This window comes from Chanodichthys erythropterus, chromosome 3 (assembly GCF_024489055.1).
Source record: "Chanodichthys erythropterus isolate Z2021 chromosome 3, ASM2448905v1, whole genome shotgun sequence".
Classification (NCBI taxonomy): Eukaryota; Metazoa; Chordata; class Actinopteri; order Cypriniformes; family Xenocyprididae; genus Chanodichthys; species Chanodichthys erythropterus.
This window is the reverse complement of record NC_090223.1, coordinates 62,142,140-62,167,134: the sequence shown is the minus strand read 5'-3', so window position 1 is coordinate 62,167,134 and position 24,995 is coordinate 62,142,140. Positions and strand designations below refer to the sequence as shown.

The 24,995-nt window shown below is 41.7% G+C and overlaps 1 pseudogene; it reads left to right on the top strand.

The window, feature by feature from the left end:
* The window catches only part of LOC137007702 (uncharacterized), a 1,237,067-nt pseudogene that overhangs the window by 411,648 nt on the left and 800,424 nt on the right, over positions 1–24,995 (top strand).

Here is a 24,995-nt window from a genome sequence, read left to right as displayed (position 1 = left end):
ATCCGGGTACTGAAATGGCCAGCCTGCAGTCCAGATCTTAAAACATTTGGCACATCATAAAGAGGAAGATGCGGCACAATAGGGACTTTAAGCAGCAGCTGCTGATACAACAGCAACGGCATTCTGGCGTTCTGTTGCGCATGCACAAATTTAACTGCTACTTCTTGACGCTCTACTGTAACCGTCTACTGCGGGAGAGTAGCCTATTTGCCATAGTCGATAATACGTGACAGACTAGATAAGTAAATGTTATGTTCTATGGTTATGTGGTATTTTAGTTGTATCTGTATGTCATTTAATGCCAAAAGGGAGACGGATGCAATTCAAACCAAACCTCAGTAAGGTTTAACCACAGCATACACCCTGAGGGGCTAGCCACTCAAAGTACTCGGAAAAGCACCATAAATTCTCACAGCGAGAAGAGTACATAGCTGAACTCCAAATGCTACACCAGAGGCCGAGAAGAGGCCTACCTTAGTAAACATATGGCATCAGCAAGCGGCTGCCATAACCAGTCCACCCAAAAGCCATGTATTTAGTATTGAAACTTCCTCAGAAGAAATACATAGAACGCTGCCACCCAACGTGAACAGGCCTGATTAGGGCCTATCCGTCGAGGTGGGGCGTGGCCTTTTTAGGTGGTCAGGTTTTCCCAAAGCATCCTGCCAAGAAATCAACTAAAAAGGAAGCCTAGTGGGGCCTACAATCTCAGCGACAAGTGGCGTTCAGCAACTGTAGTAGACTGTGACAGACTCAAGGAGGCTGATGTAGTTATAACCAAACCTCAGTAAGGTTTACCACCAGAACTCACCCTGAGAGGTCAGCCACTCAGAACAGTACTCGGAAAAAGCACCTTTTTACTCTCAAAGCGAGAGGAGTACATAACTGAACTCCAACATGCTACGCAGGAGGCCCATAGGGCCTACCTTAGTAAACACGTGGCATCAGCAGGTGGCGACCATAACAATACCAAACATTAGGCCATGCATTCAAAGATTACTTTCTAAAGGAGTGCATATTACGCCACATACTCCAAGAGAGGCCCGCTTAAGGCCTACTCAACAGAGGTGGGGCGTGGCCAATGGTGGTATTGGATTCACAAGCATCCTGCCAGTATGTCAGCTAAAAAGGAGGCCTATAGGGCCTACAATCTCAGCAACAAGTGGCATTCAGCCCGTTTGTCCATATAACACACACTGAGCCAACATGTAAACTAAAAAGGAGGCCTTATTAGGGCCTACCATAGTAAACACGTGGCATCAGCCAGTCCAAGACCATACCAACCATCAGGCCATGCATTCAGTGGAAAACCTTCTCGCACTACTTAGAGAGGGAATGCACATTACGCCACCATACTCCACGAGAGGCCTGCTTAAGGCCTACTCAACAGAGGTGGGGCGTGGCCAATGGTGGTATGGGTTCTCGGATTCCCAGGCATCCTGCCAACAAGTTGGCTAAAAAAGGAGGCCCCGCGGGGCCTGCAATCTCAGCAACAAGTGGCGTTCAGCCTGTTTGCAGAAAAAAACACAAACAATGTAGGGCAAAAGTCTAGAACTTTAACCCTCTGGAGTCTGAGGCTGATTTGGGGCCTGGAGAAGTTTTGACATGCCCTGACTTTTGTGCTTTTTTCAGTTGTTCATAAACATATTAATGACACAAGTGTCATTACACTGTATTCAGCACAAACTAGGCTACCATAATATGTGAGGAACATGTGTGTCATGTTTGTGTTTTTGAAGGAATAACGTTTATGCGTGGTTACTGAACAAACAAAAAACTTAAGTCACTGAAATAAGGCCAATAAAAGTATATTAAATCTGTTCACAAGACTTCTGGGTATTGGAGGTTGTAGAGTAGAGTTTTTGCTTCAAAATTATGTAAAAATTATGCTGACTACTCTTTCATTTATAACAATATATTGATTTAGTTTTTGTAAGACACTTTTTGCCAAGAAACACGGTATGCGTGGAGGCGTGAATCTCCATGAATAATGGGTCATTCTCACCTGAGAAGACAAAAGAATCGCATAGTAATGACCTGAAAAGACTTGCATATTAATGAGGCATTTCAGTCAGGTAGGCTGTGAAAAAAAACTTCTGTGATGTCTCAAGCTCATCATGGTATATGAAACATACAGAAAAATTTTATTACAATATAAAATAATGGTTTTATATTATACTTTAAAATATAATGTATTTCTGTGATGCAAAGAGTCTGAATATAGGCTTTTAGTTTAAAAGCATGCACATTTGGAGAAATATAGGATTTTCATATGTTTATGTCAATTTTCTATACAGAGGAGTTATTTTTTATTTAATATTCATTGTTATCTCTATGAGCGCTGGTGTTTGCAATTCATACTGCAGCCGGAGGGCGCTCTCTGTGCATTTTTAGTCCACAAATTCAAAGAAGAAGAGGATATTCAGAGAGAATCATTGAAGCTACAAGAGGATCTGCATACTGTAAGTGTTTTGCTGTTGTTTCTAGTTGATTTTAGTGCTGTATAGTTACTTTACTGCTTGTTTACTGAGGTCACATGGCAAATCGCATTTGTTCTCGTTCGCTTGGAGTCAGTAAGGCGTGGCCAAAGCCAGCTTAGTATATAAACAGTTGTTATTTAGCATTCATTAGAGAGAATCATTGAAGCTACAAGAGGATCTGCATACTGTAAGTGTTTTGCTGTTGTTTCTAGTTGATTTTAGTGCTGTATAGTTACTTTACTGCTTGTTTACTGAGGTCACGTGGCAAATCGCGTTTGTTCTCGTTCGCTCGGAGTCAGTAAGGCGTGGCCTGCTGAACTAACTAACATTGTAATTAGCTGGTATAAGGGCATAGTGTACTGCGGCAGCGGTCGCGGCAGCCCTCATGTGAAGACCGAAGAGTGTAAAGACCAGCGACTCTACCTGTGCGACTCCACCGAGCAACGACACCAACAAGACACTTGAGTATTGCTCTTTTTCTTTTTATTCTTTCTTTCCTCTTTATACAGTGTTCTTGTCTGTCTGTCTTTTGACTTGTTTTAGATATGTGCTTCCAAATTCCCACTATTACTAACACTCGTAAATCGCGTGCTACACGCTGTAGGCAGCGCAACCATAACAACCTGCGTTCTTTACCCATGTCACCTAGTACATTGTTTTCTATTTCGATTGGGCTCTGGAATTGTCAGTCTGCTGTCAACAAAGCTGACTTCATCACAGCTATTGCTACTTATTCAGATCTCCATCTCATGGCTCTGACTGAGACATGGATCAAACCAGAGGACACTGCCACACCAGCAGCCCTCTCCTCTAATTTCACTTTCTCTCACACCCCACGCCAGATTGGGAGGGGTGGTGGTACTGGTTTGCTTATGTCCAATGAATGGAAGTTCAATCCTTTACCATCTCTCTCTGAAAATGGCTCATTTGAATCACATGCAATTACCATCACCTACCCTACTAAAATCCATGTTGTAGTTGTTTATCGTCCCCCAGGTCAGCTAGGTAACTTCTTGGAGGAGTTGGATGTGTTACTCTCATCCTTCCCTGAGGATGGCACTCCTCTGCTAGTACTTGGTGATTTCAACATCCATCTAGACAAACCTCAGGCTGCTGACTTCCACACGCTGCTTGCCTCATTTGATCTCAAGCGAGTGGCTACCTCAACTACCCACAAATCAGGTAACCAATTGGACCTCATCTACACACGCTGTGGCTCCACCGACAATACACTGGTTACTCCACTACACACCTCAGACCACTTTCTTATTACTTTCACACTCAACCTGACCCCCAACTCATCACACACTCCACCACATGTCACTTTTCGGCGAAACCTACGCTTCCTCTCACCATCTCATCTATCCTCTTCGGTCTCATCCACACTTCCTCCCGCTAGCCAATTCTCATCATTGGACACTAACACTGCTACTGACACTCTCTGCACCACTCTAACATCTTGCTTAGATGATTTCTGCCCCCTTTTAACCAGACCAGCCCGCGCCACCCCCTCTGCTCCCTGGCTCTCTGATGTTCTCCGTGAGCATCGGTCTAGACTCAGGGCTGCAGAGAGGAAGTGGCGCAAATCTAAAAATCCTACTGACCTTAGCTTATATCAGTCACTCCTTTCTTCTTTCTCTACTAATGTCTCCAATGCTAAAACCTCCTACTATCACACTAAAATTAACAACTCAAATGATTCCCGGACACTTTTCAAAACCTTCTCTTCTCTTCTTTGCCCTCCTCCCCTCCCTCCTACATCAGCTCTTACAGCTGATGACTTTGCCACTTTCTTCACACACAAAATAACAACCATCAGCAGCCAATTCTCCACACCACACACTGACAAGAACATCTTAATTGAAAACGCACAAATTCTCCCCTCCTTCTCCATGCTATCTGAGGCAGATGTTTCCAAACTCATTCTTTCCAATCACCCCACTACCTGTCCGCTAGACCCTATCCCCACTCATCTTCTTCAGGCCATCTCCTCCTCAATTCTACCTGCACTCACTCACATTATCAATTCCTCCCTTCACACTGGAACATTTCCCACAGCTTTTAAGCAGGCTAGGATTACCCCACTGCTTAAGAAACCCACTCTGAATCCAGCACTTTTAGAAAACTACAGACCAGTATCCCTTCTTCCTTTCATTGCGAAGACACTTGAGAGAGTTGTATTCAACCAACTGTCTACTTATCTCACACAGAACAACCTCCTTGACAACCACCAGTCTGGTTTCAAGAGTGGCCACTCAACTGAGACTGCCCTGCTCTCAGTCACTGAAGCCGAGACTGGCACGAGCATCTTCAAAATCATCAGTACTCATCTTGCTGGATCTGTCTGCTGCCTTTGACACAGTGAACCACCAGATCCTCCTGTCAACACTCATGTCGAAGGGCATCACGGGAACCGCGCTCCAGTGGTTCGAGTCTTACCTCTCAGGTAGGTCCTTCAGGGTATCTTGGAGAGGTGAGGTGTCCAAGTCACATCATCTTGCTACTGGGGTACCTCAGGGCTCTGTGCTTGGACCGCTTCTCTTCTCCATCTACACGTCATCACTAGGATCGGTCATTCAGGATCATGGTTTCTCCTATCACTGTTATGCTGATGACACACAACTCTACCTCTCATTCCAACCAGATGATCCGACGGTTGCTGGTCGCATCGCAGCCTGCCTGACAGCCATTTCTGCCTGGATGAAGGACCACCACCTCCAACTCAACCTTGCAAAAACGGAACTGCTTGTGATCGGTGCAAACCCAACACTTCATCACAACCTTTCAGTTCAACTTGGGTCTTCAACCATCACTCCTTCCAGGACAGCCAGAAACCTTGGAGTGGTGATGGATGATTGTCTAACCTTCACAGATCATGTTGCAGCAACGACCCAGTCCTGCAGATTTGCCTTGTACAACATCAGGAAGATTAGACCCTTCCTATCGGAACATTCCACACAAATTCTTGTCCAAGCTCTTGTTCTATCCAGACTGGACTACTGTAATGCTCTCTTGGCTGGCCTTCCAGCATGCACTATCAAGCCTCTGCAACTGATCCAGAATGCTGCAGCAAGACTGGTCTTCAACGAACCGAAGAGAGCGCACGTCACTCCTCTCTTCGTCAGTCTGCACTGGCTGCCAGTAGCTGCTCGTATCCAATTCAAGGCTCTGATGTTTGCCTACAGAACAACCGCTGGCTCTGCACCGCTATACCTTAACTCACTACTTCAGACTTACGCGCCCTCCAGAAACTTGCGTTCTGCAAGTGAATGGCGCCTTGTGGTGCCATCACATAGGGGCACAAAATCACTCTCGCGGACCTTCTCCGGGTCTGTTCCTGGCTGGTGGAATGACCTACCACGCTCTATCCGAGCAGCTGAGTCTCTAGCCATTTTCAAAAAAATGCTAAAGACGTATCTTTTTCGTCAGCACTTGACCCAATAGTAGTAGCACTTACCTTGACTAATATTCTTCTTCTATCTATTTGTGTGTTTATTATATAAAAAAAAAAAAAAAAAAAAAAAAATTCTTGCTACGAGCACTTTACTGACATAACTGTGACTTCACTCAGCACTTACATACTGTTGTTCTCATTTTGATTTGATTGATTCTACTACTCTCATTTGTAAGTCGCTTTGGATAAAAGCGTCTGCTAAATGACTAAATGTAAATGTAAATATTCCATGAATGGTGTTTTACAATTCATATTGCAGCCGGAGGGCGCTAAAGAAACAAAAACTCACCTAAAACTTATCAATAGAAGAAATCAAATAGGAACTAACTGCATGTCTTCCAGAGATCGCTAACCATGGCTTTTTCATCCAGATAAACACTTTTCAAGGCAATAAATACACGATTGAGATGATGAATGCATGTGTTGTCTCTGAATTTGCCTGTGAATAGCGCTGGCTCCGTGGGCGTGGCCGCATTAGTGGGTAATGAGCTGAATCACGGACTTCTGACATGGCTCGCTTTTCATACAGATTACATAAACACAGAATGTTTGTTTTCGATTTGACTTACATGATTTAAAACCTGACATTTCAATGTTTCTTTAGGCATAAGTGTTTGTCAGTAGTATTCACTAAGTTACAGTTCATTTTCTGAGAACTATCAGATTGGACTTCGTTCAGAGGGAGACGAGAGATCACGCATCATGTTAGTTTATAGTTTCAATTGATGTATTACTTATGTCTCTATGACAAAAAATGACAGAGTATTTTAAGTCTGTTTTGCTGCAATGTGAAAAAAAACCTGCAAAACGCGCCGGCGCATTTTCAGACCTGAGTGTTAAAGCAAATGCAGCGCTTTGATGTATATGCTGTTTTCAAAGAGGAAAATAATTCTCTCCATACAGATTCTCAAATCTGTACTGAGCCATAGAGGACGAATGCTAAACCCTCGCAACGTTAACTCAAACTTGATTAAAGAAACAAGTGGCTCAGAGGAAAAAACACATTTTCCCTAGCATAAAAGTTCTAGAAAGTGGGGCCTTGCACACACAGCATGACTTATCTACGCAAAGATAAGGGCCTTCCACCTGAGATAACAGCATCAGAGAGTCTAAAAACAGTCTACAACCTAGCTGTTAAACTCAACAATTGCACCTACAAAACAAGGGGATAATGGGCATACGGCCTAACAAATCCCTCGGGAGGAGGCCAGAACTAGGAACTATACAACCTGACAAGGGATAGTATACATAAGGTTATACGTAAATAACACACCTAACCTAGCTCTAGCCTGGCCGCTAAGCTACGGGCCTTCTTACAGGGCCACAAGCATAGTGAAGCCTGGGCTTCACCTCCAATCTCATGAAAAAGAGAAAGAAAGTGAAGCTCACAAGCAAACAATGTCAGGCGGCCGATTAAGGCCGACCTAAACATGCATAATAACTGAAGTGATGAGTGCTAACTCAAACTACCCTAGAACACCGCAGATGAGAAGCTACTCTAAACAACAGGTGGCTAAGAAGAGGCCATTTTGTGGCCTGCACACTAGCCAACCTATCAACTTCAGTTTGCCCAAAAACCCCTTACTTCAGACTGCATGCCCAGAAAACTATACAGGAAAATAAGGTCTTATTTTAAACACATAAAATATAGACCCCCCTGCGGCTCAAAGACCGAAGACTCCTAATGCTCCTATTTTACATAAAAAGGATGGAATCTAAGGATCTTTAAAGCCTAAAAGATCCTCTTACTATCAAACAGAAACAGCGGGCTGACATAAATAAATCACTATGGGCCCAGCCATCAGTCTGACCATAAGAAGCATCTGAGCATGAATTATGTTTATATACACATGCATATAAATATATATTATATATACACACATATATATACAGGGTTCGAAATGACTTAGGACTCTTGGGGGGTCCCCTAAAATTTAATTATTAATGGTTCTGAAGGCCCCCCCCCCCCAAACACCTCTTTGTTAAAAAAATATAGATTAATAGTAAATAGATATATTTAGTTATATTTGTATATTAGATATAATTAATAAACAGATTGTCTCTTTCTGAATTATCATGAAATCTTAATTTTCACCTTTATAGATTACGATCTATAGTGGGCGATGGTCAAATTAACCTAATAATGTAATATGCATAAAAAAACCTGTCTGTTTACTTAATTAACAGATATGGATGTCATGCAGGGGCGGAGCCAGACATTATTAACATTCGGGGCTTAGCCCAAATCTATATTTTTCCTTTAACATTTTAATTTTCTGTTAACAGCTTTACTGACATGGAAGAAAATTTTGTACATTTTAAGGTTAAATGCATCAATCTGGGGCACTTTGGAAGCTCAAAATTAAGAGCTTCAACCCATGTACTGTGTGCAAATTGAACAAAGAAACAGCATTGACTTGTCATGTCTTTTTAGTCTGTAGTATCATCTTTTTAGTTGTGATATAGTGTCTACATCGTTTTAGGTGTTTTAGGATGGCAAACAATTATTACAATGAAATAATAATATAATAATGTTTTAGGCCTATATAATTATTCATATGACTAATATCCATATGTTGTAAAAAATGCTCTCTAAATAAATTAAACGTTTTATTAGAAATTATAAGACTTTTGTACTAATTTCTAAGATAATCTTTGAGCTTTTATTTTAATCTCCAGATCACCAGCTGATCGCGTAAGCAAATGTGCGCACTTGCAGCGCAGACAGAAATATACTTAATCTCTGTATTTTGCTGTTTTATAAAGGCACAAAGCCATATCACGGTTTCGATTTTAGTTCGTTGGCAAAATACAACGTTAGAGACCATTTACATGTTTTACATTTTCGGTTCATTATGAAACGGTGGAATTAATATCTTACCGATTTGTACACATTTTTGCACTTTGTTCAGTCAGCAAGCGAGTGAAGAAAACACCGGCATTTTAGCGATGACTCATCTGAACACCTCTTATTGGTCATTATGGAGATATAAACACAATCGAAGTAAATTTTCATTCAGGATTTCACTCTTTGTGATGTCTCGTTTTGCCGCGTTTATCTAGTATGTGTCTGCGGGAGCACCACAACAACAATCTGTGACTCTGTATAGGAACTCACTCGGCTAATAGCTGCCCTGATTGCTGCCTCGCGCTAGGAAATAAATTAATTACTGTTATAAATACAAAACGTCACTAAAACCTATAATTTTAACAATAATTTTTAATGTTAAAATATAATTGTCAGGGACCCCCCAAAATCCAAAAATGAATTCTTATGGGGGGTCCCTAATGACTTATGGAGGGTCCGGGACCCCCCCAGACCCCCCTCATTTCGAACCCTGTATATATATATATATATATATACAGGAGGTGGAAGAAGAAGAGGAGAGGGTAGATATAAATTGCCCTATGTAGCTGGGGAATCGATTACAAACGCAATTTTTCAGTGTTTACAATCGATCACCCACCTCACTCTCGCATCTTCCTCCTCCCCTCTGTCTGAGTTCAGATACAAATAAAATAAAACTGGACGGCTAGGGGTTTTTCCGTGCCCTCCCGATCTCATTAGAAGGGAATGGAAAGTCATGGAAGCCGCTGCATTAATGGACAGAAAGGAACCGCTCGCGGCAACTTTCTAAACGCACTCTCACGGCAGCTGCAGCCCGCCGAGAAGCACGTCCCAAACACACAGCAGCTCCGCACACACATATCGCGCCGGACGCGATGACGTCATTTCGAAACGTCATCGTCATCCAGTCATCCCCGTCATCCGCAGGGAAGCCGAGAGAGAGACAACTTTCTCAAACTTCCCAACAAGCTCATCTGCGAGCCCTATGATCGCATCGTTTTGCCTCAGCACAAACGGAGCCAGAATCATCAGGCACAGAAACAGACACCTCTTCCCTTGGGAAGAGTGTCAAACGAGAACGGAGCGTCTTGAAAAGGGAGACGCTCACAGTAAATAACAGACAAACACAGACAGTGCCCTCAAGCACTGTGTATGCGCGCTCCTCTCCAGACAGAAAAACGCCCAGAAAATGTGAATATAAGTGTCAAACTCAGGGACACGGATAAACACACTCTCTTGAACATTTGTAAGGAATATAAAAAACCCCACTGGAGTTGGTATAGTCGTAATCAGACAGAACAGGACCGAAAGACGATTAGATATCTTCTGTTTCTCCAGGCGCTCCTTTTATACTTCCGGGTCGCGCCATATGACGTCATAGGCTGTCGCCGGCCAATAAGGATTGGAGTTATTGGATAGTTGCTTTCAGACATCTGGGTCACGTGACGTTCCCCAAAGCGTGATTGAACGCAGAGTTGAAGTTCCCTTTCGAAAGGGAACTACTTTGTTGCTCGGCACACAAAGATGAACTACTTATTGTGATTTCAGACTGTGGGGATGTGGTTTCTCCACTGCATGGATCTTCATGTGTATCTTCAGGTGACTAAGAGAAACTCTTTCCACACTGATCACAGGTGTGCGGCTTCTCTCTGCTGTGGATCTTCTCATGTGTTTTCAGATTTGATGACTGATTGAATCTCTTGTCACAGTGTGAACACTTGTAAGGTTTTTCTCCAGTGTGGATCCTCTCATGTGTTTTCAGAGATGATGACACACTGAATCTCTTGTCACAATGTGAACACTTGTAAGGTTTTTCTCCAGTGTGAATTCTCTCATGACATTTAAAAATGGTTTGCTGTAGTAAAAGTCTTCTCACACTCAAAGCACATGTACTCTCTCACACCAGTAAGAATTTTCTCATGTTTATGTAAACTACACAGCAGTGAAAAACTCTTTCCACACACAGAACATGAATGTGGCTTCTCCTTTGTATGAACTCTCAGGTGTCTCTTCAGGGCTGATGACACTTGAAATGTTTTGCCGCATTCATTACATGCAAACAGATTCTCTTCAGTATGAACTCCACTGTGAATCTCAAGACTTTGTTTTGTTGTAAAACTCTTCCTACATTGATCACATGTGAACGGTCTCTCTCCTGTATGAACTTTCATGTGTTCTTTAAGATGTCCTTTTTTAGTGAAGCTCTTTCCACACTGATCACATGTGAACGGCTTCTCTCCAGTGTGGATCATCATGTGTGCTTTAAGGCTTGATGAATGACTGAAGCTCTTCCCACACTGATCACATGTGTGTGGTTTCTCTCCAGTGTGAACTTTCATATGATCCTTAAGATGTTGTTTGGTTGAGAAACTCTTTCCACACTGAGTGCAGGTGAAAGATTCCTTGGCTCTTTTCTTTAGAAATGTCTTTTTAGTCTTTGAGCGACTCAAAGGTTTTTCTCCAGGTTTGACATGATGTTCCTCCTCCACTTCACTCAGTTCTTCACTCTCCTCACTCTCTTCCATCAACTCTGAAAAGAAAGAAAAAAAGTTAATTTTCATTATTTTAAAGTAACTCAAAATGAGGATTATGAAGTGAAAGAACATAAAAGTGAATCTTCATGTACTGAAGTAGACGACTGCTATGAAATATTCTGATCACTTTGATGCCTTTTTATATATTTATTATATGTCCCTGAAGTGATTATTATATTTAAAACAAAATGGACAAATCACCATGGTCCTGTAGAGAGAACTATTAAAAATGTTGAATGACAAAATTATTGCCATATTTTGACACCAACTTTTAGATTGATATTTATTTTACTAAAACTTTAATTATTAAGGGTTGGCCACACTTTTCCTTTCTCAGACTTCCACACATGTGAATGTGGGACACTGAAAACAAACTCGTGAATTTTGACCCTCAACCCTGTTATGAATTTTCCTCATCTTAAAACGGTGACGCCCAGAAAGTGACATCATCTGGGCTCTTTATACAGCATGATGGGAGGACAAGAAAATAATCTCAATCCATTGTCTCAGTTTTTACACAAAATTACCAAAGTTACTGTAAGAAGAATAATCTATATAACTATGATTAACTTAAACATTTTATGAAAATTACAACTTTATCAATAACTATAAATCAGCTTTTGCTTAAGTCAAGCTTACAACCCTGTCAGCCCTTCTGGAAAGTGAATTTACTTGATACAGTTTGGTGTTTACTGATACTATTTTTTTTTTTTTTTTTTAAACATGTTTAAAAAATTTTGGTCACATTGTTGCAAATTTTGAACCAGATATAAAATAAATGTAAAATAATCTGTATTTTGACGATGTTGACAATTAATATGAACATTTTTCAAATCTCACTTTACTGACCATTTGTTGAATATTAGATGAACTGCATATCTAAATGTGAAGTTGAATCTTTCCAACATGAATGTTGTTCAGCATCATGAATGAATGAAGAATAAACACCAACCTCTTTGTTCTTCAGTATCTTCAGTGTGTTTCATTCTGCAGGGTTCTGGATCACTCGTGTTCTCACTGTCCTCCTTAATAAACTCAGTCTTTACTGGTTTCAGGTCTTCCTGATGGTCGTCTGATGGGAATATTCCAGCATTTCTAGCATTTATTGATCAACTGCTGGGGGAGGAGCTTCACTGATGATGTGCCTGCTGTGGGAGGAGCTTCATTGATGATGTGAGTGCTGTTGGAGGAGCTTAACTGATGATTAATCCCAGTGTGGGAGGAGCTGTTCACGTCACCTCGTATTTACCGGAATCTTGAAATGACAACACGTGACGTTATATTCGAAGCTGTTCACGTCCTTTTGGTCCTTGAACTGGGAATTATGCGTTTCCATCGGAGCACTGTCGACGCCTAAATGAATCTACCACGGTCAGGTGGTACAGCACGACCACGTGGTATATCTGGGAGCTTTCAGAAAACTCCCAGCTTACAAACTGTAATTAAGAGCTATACATGGACGTGAACGCTTTTTACAAGCTAGAATCTCGTAACTACAGGAATTACGAGGCCACGTGAACGCACCTTTAATCCCAGTGTGGGAGGAGCTGATCTTCCAGAATAAAAAAAAATATATCAGTTACAGGGTTTGTTTTTATATATAAATGATAACAATATAATGTTACAAAATTATTACAAATATGAATAATGGTACGGAAAACAGCTGTACACATAAGGCAAAAATAATTGTACATATTTGTAGTCAACAAATCCTCTCAGTCTGTTGACAGCAATGAAATGAGTCTGTGGATCATCAATACTTTATTCTGAGTGTTTGCTGTTAGAAACTGATTATTGGAGTCAGGAAGGATATGTGAGAAAATCCTATAAACTGCTCTATTGAAAGATAATACTGATACAAAAATATAATACAAATTTAAAAAAACAAACAGTAATGACATCAACCACTGCTGCTAAATAACTATGAATTAACTATAACTATGAAACATGGTTTGATTTTATTTTATTTTTCATAGTTATTTAGCAGCAGTGGTTGATGAAGATGAGTGTCATTAGTGTTTGTTTTTGTGTTATTGGTGTTTTATCCATGTCATGTTGTGAGAAATAACAGTATTGTCTTTCAGTAGAGCATTTTATAGGACTCCAATAAAGGGTTTCTATCAGCAAACACTCAGAATAAAGTGAGATGATGTGAATGTCTTGTTGAATGAGTGTTGATAGTCTGAGGATCATCAATATTAACAGAGAAACTGCTGAAAACACTCTTTATTTCATGTCAATAGTTCCTGTTTTCACCTCATTTATTATGCTGATGTCTTCAGATCTGCTGTAAATTGACACTTAAAGCTCATTTCATTGCTGTCAACAGACTGAGAGGATTTGATGACCTCAAAAATGAACAATTATTTTTGTCTTTGTGCTTTTAACAGTTTTTCTTACAGTTCTTTACTACTTTTCTAGATATCTGTCAATATTTTAATAGAGAAACAGAAAAAAGTTCTGAATTAGCATCAGTTGCTTTACGATATAAATTCTAATATAAATTCTGAATGCATTTAGTTTAGGTGTTAATATAATAGATAATTAATTGAAAAAGAAAAAAACTTGTCAGGCATATTTAGAACAAGAATCAGTTGATGACATTCAAACACTGTATTGAAGGATCACAGTGAAGCACAAAATACTCTTTAATTGTCATATTAAAAATTTATACTTTATAAATCTTCATACAACTTTCCTTCAAACCACTAGCTTTCACTCATTTGTCAACAAGAAGATTTTAATCATTTAAAATATAATGAAATTTAGTATGATCTCTTATTCTTTTGTATATTTGTATTAAATACAGGTCAAAATAACTGATTCCTTTTAGCATTAAATATATAAGTTACACTAAATGATGATGACACATTAAAACATTTTGTTTTCACAAAAGTAATCTGAAACATTAAACAGACACATTTCATTTAGTGGGTTTTCTATGTAAAATCACTTTTGTACATTTCATTTGATGCAGACACTACAGTTTGATTTCTGGACTTTAACCCTATAAAACAAACACAGTAACTTTTTTATTTGGGCAGATCAGCTCCTCCAACCAATCTACAGTTCAGTCAGTGAAGCTCCGCCCACTGCAATTCACTTAATGAAACTTCTCCCACTCCAGTCACATCACCAGTGAAGCTCCTCCCACTGCAGTTCTCCAATAAATGCTGGAATATTCCCATCAGAAGAGCATCAGAGCACCAGGAAGAGCTGAAACCAGTAAAGACTGAGTTTATTAAAGAGGACAGTGAGAACACAAGTGATCCAGAACCTGCAGAATGAAACACACTGAATATACTGAAGAACAAAGAGGTTGGTGTTTATTCTTCATTCATTCATGATGCTGAACAACATTCATGTTAGAAAGATTCAAGCACTTCTGCACATTTAGAGAAACAGTTCATGTTAATTTTTAATACTCAGTTTGAGAAACTTCATATTGACTTTCAACATCACATCAAACTAAATATTTTACATTTGTTTCATATCTGGTTCTCAATTTCCAGGAGTGTTTCCAGAATTTAGGCATTTTCAATCCAGTTTACAACATTGTTATTTTTAGGAATAAACTCTAAAATGTATGAAGTAAATGATCTTTCCAGAATGGCTGACAGGGTTGTGAGTGAAACTTGAGCAAAATCTCTTCTTACAGTAACTTTGGTAACAGGGTTGATGAATGCAGTCATTCATTTGTGTAAAAACTGAGACAATGGATTGAGATTATTTTCTTGTCCTCCCATCCCAGAGAGCCCAGATGATGTCACTTCCTGGGTGTTTTTGAAAGGAGGAAAATCATGTTAGTAACAGGGTTGAGTGAATCATGAGGGACACTGATAATAACACATTTAAAGGTCCCCTTGAACATGTTTTTAAAAGATGTAATATAAGTCTAAGGTGTCTCCTGAATGTGTCTGTGAAGTTTCAGCTCAAAATACCCCATAGTTTTTTTTTTTATACATTTTTTTAACTGCCTATTTTGGGGCATCATTAACAATGCACTGATTTTCACTGACGCCGCCCCTTTAAGAGCGAGCGTGTTCCCTGCCACATGAGTTGTTGACTATATTACAGCGCATTTACAAAGTTCACACAACTAATATAACCCTCAAATGGATCTTTACAAGATGTTCGTCATGTATGCTGTATGCATGCTTCGAATTATGTGAGTAAAGTATTTATTTGGATGTCAACGTTTTATTTTGAGTGAGTTTGAGGCTGTGCTCTGTGGCTAACGGCTAATGCTACACTGTTGGAGAGATTTATAAAGAATGAAGTTGTGTTAATGAATTATAAATAGCGACGCTCTTGTCTCCATGAATACAGTAATAAACGGTGTAACTTTAACCAACAGTAGCCTACATTAGCAACATGCTAACGAAACATTTAGAAAGTCAATTTACAAATATCACTAAAAATATCATGATATCATGAATCATGTCAGTTATTATTGCTCCATCTGTCATTGTTCTTGCTTACCTAGTCTGATGATTCTGCTGTGCAGATCCAGACGTTACTGGCTGCCCTTGTCTAATGCATTTGAACACTGGCATTATGCAAATATTGGGGTGGAGCCCCCGACTGTTACGTAACAGTCGGTGTTATGTTGAAATCCGAGTGTTTTCCGGAAGTCTTTTAAACAAATGAGATTTATAAAAGAAGGAGGAAACAATGGAGTTTGAGACTCACTGTATGTCTTTTCCATGTACTGAACTCTTGTTATTTAACTATGCCGAGGTAAATTCAATTTTTGAATCAAGGGCACCTTTAAAGATGCAGTCAGTCTAGACTTTGAGCATGTGAACTTTCTACAGAAACGGTAACCATCAATATATGACATGACATATTTTTAAAAACATACATAACGAATAATAATCACTCCAAAATCTGAAAATATACAATCTACTCCCATTTACAAATCTAGTGTAAACGGCCCTTCATAATTAAACACTTTTAAGGAAATAAATTAAATACTATAGGAATATGCTCTAATGCTTTTAATATAAAAATGATGTAAGACTTGATTTTCCTGCTAAAACAAAAGCTGAGATCAAACACTGCAATAAAACAATAAAACACCCCCTGGAGAGAATGGGGTCAATTTTGATCTCATGTGTACTTTAAGTGAAGATGGCAGATCAGCCATTGCACCGTGTCCCACAGTCAATTAAACATTTATTATGCTTACATTGCTCAAAGCATAAATCTATGTTATGTATTTCTTATTTTTAAATTGTCTTCTAAATGTCTAATTGTGTAATTGGCATGATACTTGTTACTTAAAATAAAATGTTATACTTGATTCATTCTGGACTGTGCCATCAAAATGATCGTAATGTTTTGTAGCAGTTGTCTATTACAGCACGTCTCAATTTTATGACCTTTAACTTCATATTTCTCTTTCGATTATTTTAATGTACCTTTTTTCTCTTATTTCAGACCTGATGGAAGAAAGCAATGAGAGTGAAGAACTAAAGACATTTCTAAAGAAAAGAGCCAAGAAATCTTTCACCTGCACTCAGTGTGGGAGGAGTTTCACACGATCATCAAGCCTTAAAGAACACATGAAAGTTCACACTGGAGAGAAGCCGCACACATGCAATCAATGTGGGAAGAGTTTCAAACAAAAAGGACATCTTAAGGAACACATGATGATCCACACTGGAGAGAAGCCACACACATGTGATCAATGTGACAAAACATTTCTTGGGGAAGCAGCCTTAAAGAGACACCTGACAGTTCACACAAAGGAGAAGCCATATTCATGTTCTGTGTGTGGAAAGAGTTTTTCACTGCTGCAATATTTACAAGAACATGAGAAAATTCATACTGGTGTGAGAGAGTACATGTGCTTTGAGTGTGAAAAGACTTTTACTACAGCAAACTGTTTAAAACAGCACCAGAGAATTCACACTGGAGAAAAACCTTACAAGTGTTCACAGTGTCACAAGAGATTCAGTCGGTCATCATCTCTGAAAACACATGAGAGGATCCACACTGGAGAGAAACCTTACAAGTGTTCACACTGTCACAAGAGATTCAGTCGGTCATCATCTCTGAAAACACATGAGAGGATCCACACTGGAGAGAAACCTTACAAGTGTTCACACTGTCACAAGAGATTCACTCGCCCATCAACTCTGAAATCACATGAAAGGATCCACAGCAGAGAGAAGCAGCACACATGTGATCAGTGTGGAAATAGTTTTTCACAGCTGGAAAATTTACATAGACATCAGAAAATACACACTGGTGTGAGAGAGTACATGTGCTTTGAGTGTCAGAAGACTTTTATTACAGAGAGTGATTTAAAAGTGCACCAGAGGATTCACACTGGAGAAAAACCTTACAAGTGTTCATACTGTGACAAGAGATTCAGTCGGTCATCATCTCTGAAAAGACATGTAAGGATCCACACTGGAGAAAAACATTACAAGTGTTCATACTGTGACAAGAGATTCAGTGTGTCATCAACTCTGAAAACACATGAGATGATCCACACTGGAGAAAAACATTACAAGTGTTCACACTGTGACAAGAGATTCAGTATGTCATCATCTCTGAAAACACATGAGATGATCCACACTGGAGAAAAACATTACAAGTGTTCACACTGTAACAAGAAATTCAATCAGTTATCAAATCTGAAAACACATAAGAGGATCCACACTGGAGAAAAACATTACAAGTGTTCACACTGTAACAAGAGATTCAATCAGTCATCAAATCTGAAAACACATGAGAGGATCCACTCTGGAGAAAAACCTTACAAGTGTTCACACTGTGACAATAGATTCAGTCAGTCATCATCTCTGAAAAAACATGAGAGGATCCACATGAGAGAGAAGCCGCACACGTGTGATCAGTGTGGAAAGAGTTTCACTATTAAAAATCAGCTGAAGATACACATGAGGATCCATGCAGTGGAGAAACCACCAGTGGTGTAGTCCTAAAAAAATAAATGGTGTACTATTACCCAACTAAAAGTGAAATATCATAACTTTATATACTTAGGAGTTATAGTTCACTGTTGTAGCCTACTAGAGCGCTGACTTTGAATGTTTGACTGAATCATTTGCTTTATTTTTTTATTGTATCTTCTTATACTTTTTGCTTATACTTTTATAATGGGTATTTGGTAATTATTGACCATTAAAACTGATATTTAACAAAAAGAGTCAGGGTTGTGTTTTATATTTGCATTGCAGATTATATGCTTATATTGCCTGAACCACATATGTTTAATATTTTTAAAATATAAACGAATTTGATTGTAACACTCTGCGTAAATAAGGCAGGCTACACAAATAAAGTTTGTTCTTTTCCCGCCTAAAACTGTTTGAATGAGTGCCGTTATAACAGATAACCATAAATACAAAGAATAAATGCCAACCCAAAGTGTACTATACAAGAAGACACAGAAAAGCAATATAGACAAAAATGTATATGTGTGTAAGTTTGTCCTTTTAAGTCCTGTGTGTGTGTGTGTGTGTGTGTGTGTGTTATGGTTCGACCTCACCAGTGAGGCATTTTGAATCTGGGAGCACATTGAGGAACAGTGTTGTCCTGTGAAGAGGTCCAAAGCAAAATAATCCCACCAGGTTGGTTTGTCCACAAGGACAGAAAACAGAGTCACAGGGATTCATTGGCATGTTGCGGCGGATCTCTCATGGGACAAAACAGGAACACAAGACAGAAATTATACACAGACAGCTGAACAGCTGTCCCCTCAAAATAACAAAAGTGAGTAAACCCCCTGAGTGAAAATGTCCAAATTGGGCTCAATTAGCTATTTTCTCTCCCCGGTGTCATTTGACTCGTTAGTGTTACAAGGTCTCAGGTGTGAGTGGGGAGCAGGTGTGTTAAATTCGGTGTTATTGTTTTCACTCTCTCATACTGGTCACTGGAAGTTCAACATGGCACCTCATGGCAAAGAACCCTCTGAAGATCTGAAAAAAGAATTGTTGCTCTACATAAAGATGGTGCAGGCTATAAGAAGATTCCCAAGACCCTGAAACTGAGCTGCAGTACAGTGGCCAAGACCATACAGCGGTTTAACAGGACAGGTTCCACTCACAACTGGCGGTCGACCAAAGAAGTTGAGTACACGTGCTCAGCGTCGTATCCAGAGGTTGTGTTTGGAAAATAGACATATGAGTGCTGCCAGCATTGCTGCAGAGTTTGAAGGGGTGGGGGTTCAGCCTGTCAGTGCTGAGACCATACGCCGCACACTGCATCAAATAGGTCTGCGTGGCTGTCGTCTCAGAAGGAAGCCTCATCTAAAGATGATGCACAAGAAAGCCTGCAAACAGTTTGCTGAAGACAAGCAGACTACTGGAACCATGGATTACTGGAACCATGTCCTGTGGTCTGATGAGACCAAACTTATTTGGTTCAGATGGTGCCAAGTGTGTGTGGCAGCAATCAGGTGAGAAGTACAAAGACAAGTGTGTCTTACCTACAGTCAAGCATGGTGGTGTGAGTGTCATGGTCTGGGGCTGCATGAGTGCTGTTGGCACTGGAAATCTACAGTTCAACAAGGGATCCATGAATGAGCAGAGCATGATCCCCTCTCTTCAGAGAATGGGCCTGTGGCAAGGGGGGCGTGGTTCAGCGGAGTCTGCAGTGGGAGAAGACGCGCGGTGACTGAGTGGATTTGGCACGAATAACAAACACCTGTCTCTTGTTTCAGTAATTGCCATGGAGAGACTACTTAACGCCAGGAGAAGCAGGACCCAGCCCGTCAGCATGCCTTTTCTGTTGTATGATTTTCTTAATAAAACAGCCAGTAGTCAAAAGCCGACCCTGTCCTCTTCCCTCCTTATATCCGAACTTTGTTACACTGGTGCCGAAACCCGGGAGGGAAGATGGATGCCACTGCCATGCCCGAGTCCTCTGCTGCACCATTTGCGGAGATTATCACATCCCTCGCGGTCATGCACATGATCAACACCAGGCCCTGCTGGACTTACGGCAAGATCAGGAGAGGCGGTTCCACGCCGTCCTCCAAGCCCAGCAGGAAGACCGCGAGAGGTTCCGGAGCTGGATGGACCGGTTGGTTCAGCCGGAAGCCACAGTCCAACACACTGTGCCTGCCTACCTCCCACTCAACAAAATGGGGCCTGAGGACGATCCGGAGGCATTTTTGGATTTATTCGAAAAATCGGCCGAGGTCTCTGGATGGACTCGGGACCAGTGGACGTGGCACCTGGTCCCACTGCTCTCCGGGGAGTCCCAGGTAGCGGCACAGCAGCTTCCGGTGCGGAATCTCCTGGTCTTCGATGATCTCAAGAGGGCCATCATCTAGCGGGGTGGCCGGAGTCCTGAACAGCATCACCAGCGCTTCCGCTCCCTGGAGTTAGGCGAGTCTGGTCGGCCCTTCGTGATGGCCCAACAGCTCCGGGACTCCTGCCGCAAATGGTTGCTGAATGACAGAAGCGACGTGGAGATGATCATCGACCGAGTGGTACTGGAGCAGTTTATCACGCGGCTTCCAAGAAAAACGGCCGAGTGGGTCCAGTGCCACCGCCCCACGTCGCTGGAGTCGGCTATCCACCTCATGGAGGATCAGCGTTTACAGAATTGTTGGGGGCTTTATGTACGGATGCTTCTTGGGGGAAAAATGCACCGGAGGGCAACGTGAGCGTGCAGGCGGGAGAGACTGAACTGGGACCACTGAATACTGCCTCAGGGGAACAAAGCAAAATCGAGAGAGTTATTCTCTCGAAGCGCGATGATTTTCCCCTGGAGCAGTCTCAGGATGAGACGCTGAAACGTGCGTTTGAACAGGTCAGTTCCATCGATGGTCAGCCTCTCCATCCTGGACAACCGCTTCTATCCATATTTTGCAATTATAAAAAATAGGTTGTATAGAGTGACCCAAGACGCTCAGACAAAAGAGGATACAACCCAGTTGTTAGTTCCTAGGAGCCGCAGGGAAATGCATTTTCAAGCGGCTCATTCTAATCCAATGGGACGACACTAAATCGCCTCATGACCCGATTTTTTTGGCCGGGCATTCACGAGAATGTGCGTAGGTGGTGCGCGGCTTGTCGTGATTGTCAGTTGGTAAACCCACCGGCCACCCCAAAAGTGCCTTTGCGCCCCCTCCCATTAATGCAGGTCCCCTTCGAGAGAATTGGCATGGACCTCATCGGGCTATTAGAGCGATCAGCAAGAGGACATTGTTTTGCATTAGTCATTGTGGATTATGCAACACGATATCCAGAAGCAGTGGCTCTCCGCAACATTTCCGCTAAGAGTGTTGCTTACGCACTGTTTTCTTTAATCTCCCGAGTGGGGATTCCTAAGGAAATCCTCACTGATCAGGGCACAGCGTTTATGTCAGAGACGTTACGCGAACTTTATGAATTATTGGGTATCAAATCGATTCGGACCAGCGTCTTTCACCCAAAAACGGACAGGCTGGTCGAATGTTTTAATCGCACACTTAAAACAATGATTCGTAAATTCGTTCAGGAAGACGCCAAAAATTGGGACAGATGGTTGGAACCCCTGTTGTTCGCTGTGCGAGAGGTCCCGCAAGCCTCCACGTGGTTTTCCCCCTTAGAGCTTCTCTATGGTCGTCAGCCCAGAGGGGTGTTAGACGTCATAAGAGAGGCTTGGGAGGATGGACCTTCTCAATCTAAAAACGATATTCAGTATGTGCTGGACCTGAGAACAAAACTCCACAAGTTGGGGCGGCTTTCAATGAAGAATGTGTTACAGGCCCAGGACAAACAGAGCCGGCTGTATAACAGGGGGACCAATTTGCGTAAATTTACACCGGGAGATAAAGTACTTGTATTACTCCCAACTTCAAGTTCAAAATTACTTGCAAAGTGGCAAGGACCGTTTGAGGTCACACGGCAAGCTGGAGAGCTTGATTATGAGGTAATACGCTCGGATAGGAGAGGAGCACGTCAAATTTATCACCTCAATCTCCTGAAAAAATGGAATGAGGGAGAATCAGTGATGCTAGCGACAGTGATTAGCAGAGAGGATGATCTTGGGTGAATATAAAAAAACAATCTCTCGCACTGGCCCCAGGGGGAGATCATCTCTCGCCCTCCCAGCTCATTGATTTAACCAAATTACAGGCAGAGTTTGCTGACGTGTTTTCTCCCCTACCTGGCCGTACAAACCTCATTCAGCACCATATCGAGACAGAGCCAGACGTGGTGGTTCGCAGCCGCCATATCGCTTGCCTGAACACAAGAAAAAAGTAGTTCAGGAAGAATTAGGTGCGATGCTTGAAATGGGGGTAATAGAAGAATCCAACAGTAACTGGGCAAGCCCAATAGTTTTGGTTCCTAAAATGGACGGCTCGGTTAGGTTCTGTGTGGATTATTGCAAGGTGAATGCCGTGTCGAAATTCGACGCGTATCCAATGCCACGGGTTGATGAATTGCTTGACCAGCTTGGTACGGCTCGTTTTTATTTGACATTGGACTTAACAAAGGGTTATTGGCAGATCCCCTTGTCTCCTTTATCCCGAGAAAAAACAGCTTTCATGACGCCATTTGGATTACACACTTCCTTTCAGGCTGTTCGGGGCACCGGCTACCTTTCAGCGGCTGATGAACAGGGTATTACGGCCCCATGCTGCATATGCGGCTGCCTATCTAGATGATATCATTATATTTAGTAATGATTGGCAGCGGCATATGCAGCATTTGAGGGCGGTCTTAAGGTCGCTGAGGGGGGCTGGGCTCACGGCCAACACGAAGAAGTGTGCGATTGGGCGCTTGGAGGTAAAGTATCTGGGCTTCCACTTGGGGCATGGACAGGTGCGTCCCCAAATTGATAAGACTGCAGCAGTTGCGACCTGTCCCCGCCCTAAGACCAAAAAAGAGGTGAGACAGTTCTTGGGGCTGGCGGGATATTACAGAAGGTTTGTGCCTAATTATTCAGACCTCACCAGCCCCTTGACTGATCTTACTAAAAAGGAGGCACCAGATACGGTCCAGTGGACGGAGCTGTGCCAGCAGGCGTTTACCCAGGTAAAGGCTGCTCTGTGTGGCGGGCCGTTGCTTCATTCTCCTGATTTTTCTCTCCCTTTTGTGTTGCAGACTGACGCATCGGACAGGGGGCTGAGTGCAGTCCTATCCCAGGAGATAGAGGGAGAGGAACGGCCGGTGCTGTACATTAGTCGCAAGCTCTCTAAGAGAGAGAATAAGTACAGCACCGTGGAGAAGGAGTGTTTTTGGCCATCAGGTGGGCCATCCTCACCCTCCGCTATTATCTCCTGGGACAGGAATTCACCCTCTGTTCGGACCACGCTCCTTTGCAGTGGCTCCACCGCATGAAGGATACCAACGGGTGATCCGCGCTAGCTTTACAGCCTTTTATATTCAAGGTGGTCCACAGGCCGGGTGTTCAGATGGCTGTGGCCAATTTCCTCTCCAGAAATGGGGTGGGCTGCAGGCCTGAGTCGGGCAGTGGGGGTATGTGGCAAGGGGGGCGTGGTTCAGCGGAGTCTGCAGCGGGAGAGAGAGGGAGAAGACGTGTGGTGACTGAGTGGATTAGGCGCAAATAACACCTGTCTCTTGTTTCAGTAATTGGCGTGGAGAGAGTACTTAACGCCAGGAGAAGCAGGAGCCAACGAGTAAGAGAAGGACTACTGGCTGTGCTACGCTCCTTGGATCTGTGCTGGAGTGAACGTTATTGTTTTGACTGTTTTGTGCCCGTCAGCACGTCTTTTCTGTTGTATGATTTTCTCAATAAAACAGCCAGTAGTCAAAAGCCGACCCTGTCCTCTTCCCTCCTTATATCCGGACTTTGTTACAGGGCCTTAGGCCAGTATTCCAACATGATAACGACCACAAAGACACATCCACATAACTAAATATAATATTAATCTTACCCAGTTAGTCCACCTACCCACTAGGCCTAATCTCAAGAGTCCAGAAAAGTCAACTTTGATTGATTTGATTTTAACAAACGTGCCTCATAAGTTCTCTTCTCTGGGTGTCTTCTGTAATGATTTAAGTGATCACTGTGTAGTTGCTGCCTGTAGAAATACTAAAATTCCAAAATGTAAACCACGCATGGTCTGTAAGAGGAATCTTAAACATTTTAATGAACAAGCTTTTCATCATGATTTTTCAATGGTGAAATGGGAAAATATAAGGCTACTACCAGATGTAGAATTAGCTTTGACATTTTTTAAGGAAAGTTTTATGCAAATTGTAAACAAGCATGCCCCTTTAAGGAAATGCAGAGTGAAGGGGCGAGAAAATCCCTGGTTTTCACCAGAACTGGCAGATACCATACATGAGCGTAATAGAGCATGGGTCAAGGCAAGAAAAACAGATTCTTCCACTGATTGGACTGTTTTCAAACAGCTTAGAAATAAATGTACTTCTCTAATCAAAAAATTTAATACTTTTTGTCTGTTACCACTGAGAACCTTAATGATCCACAGAAATTCTGGAAAGTAATTAAGTCTCTATCTGTGAATAAAATTTCTCAGGTTCTTCCTACATTTGTTCTTAAAGATTCAGTCCCAGTTTATAATAGAAGTGAAGTTTTGAATGGTTTTAATGAACACTTTTTATCATCTGGTTCCTTGTTTGACACTGCAGGAACTTCCTCTATGAATCCTTGCACAGAATCCCCAATGTTTTCTGGAGACCCTTTTAAATTTGTACCATTTACTGTCCATGAAGTGCATA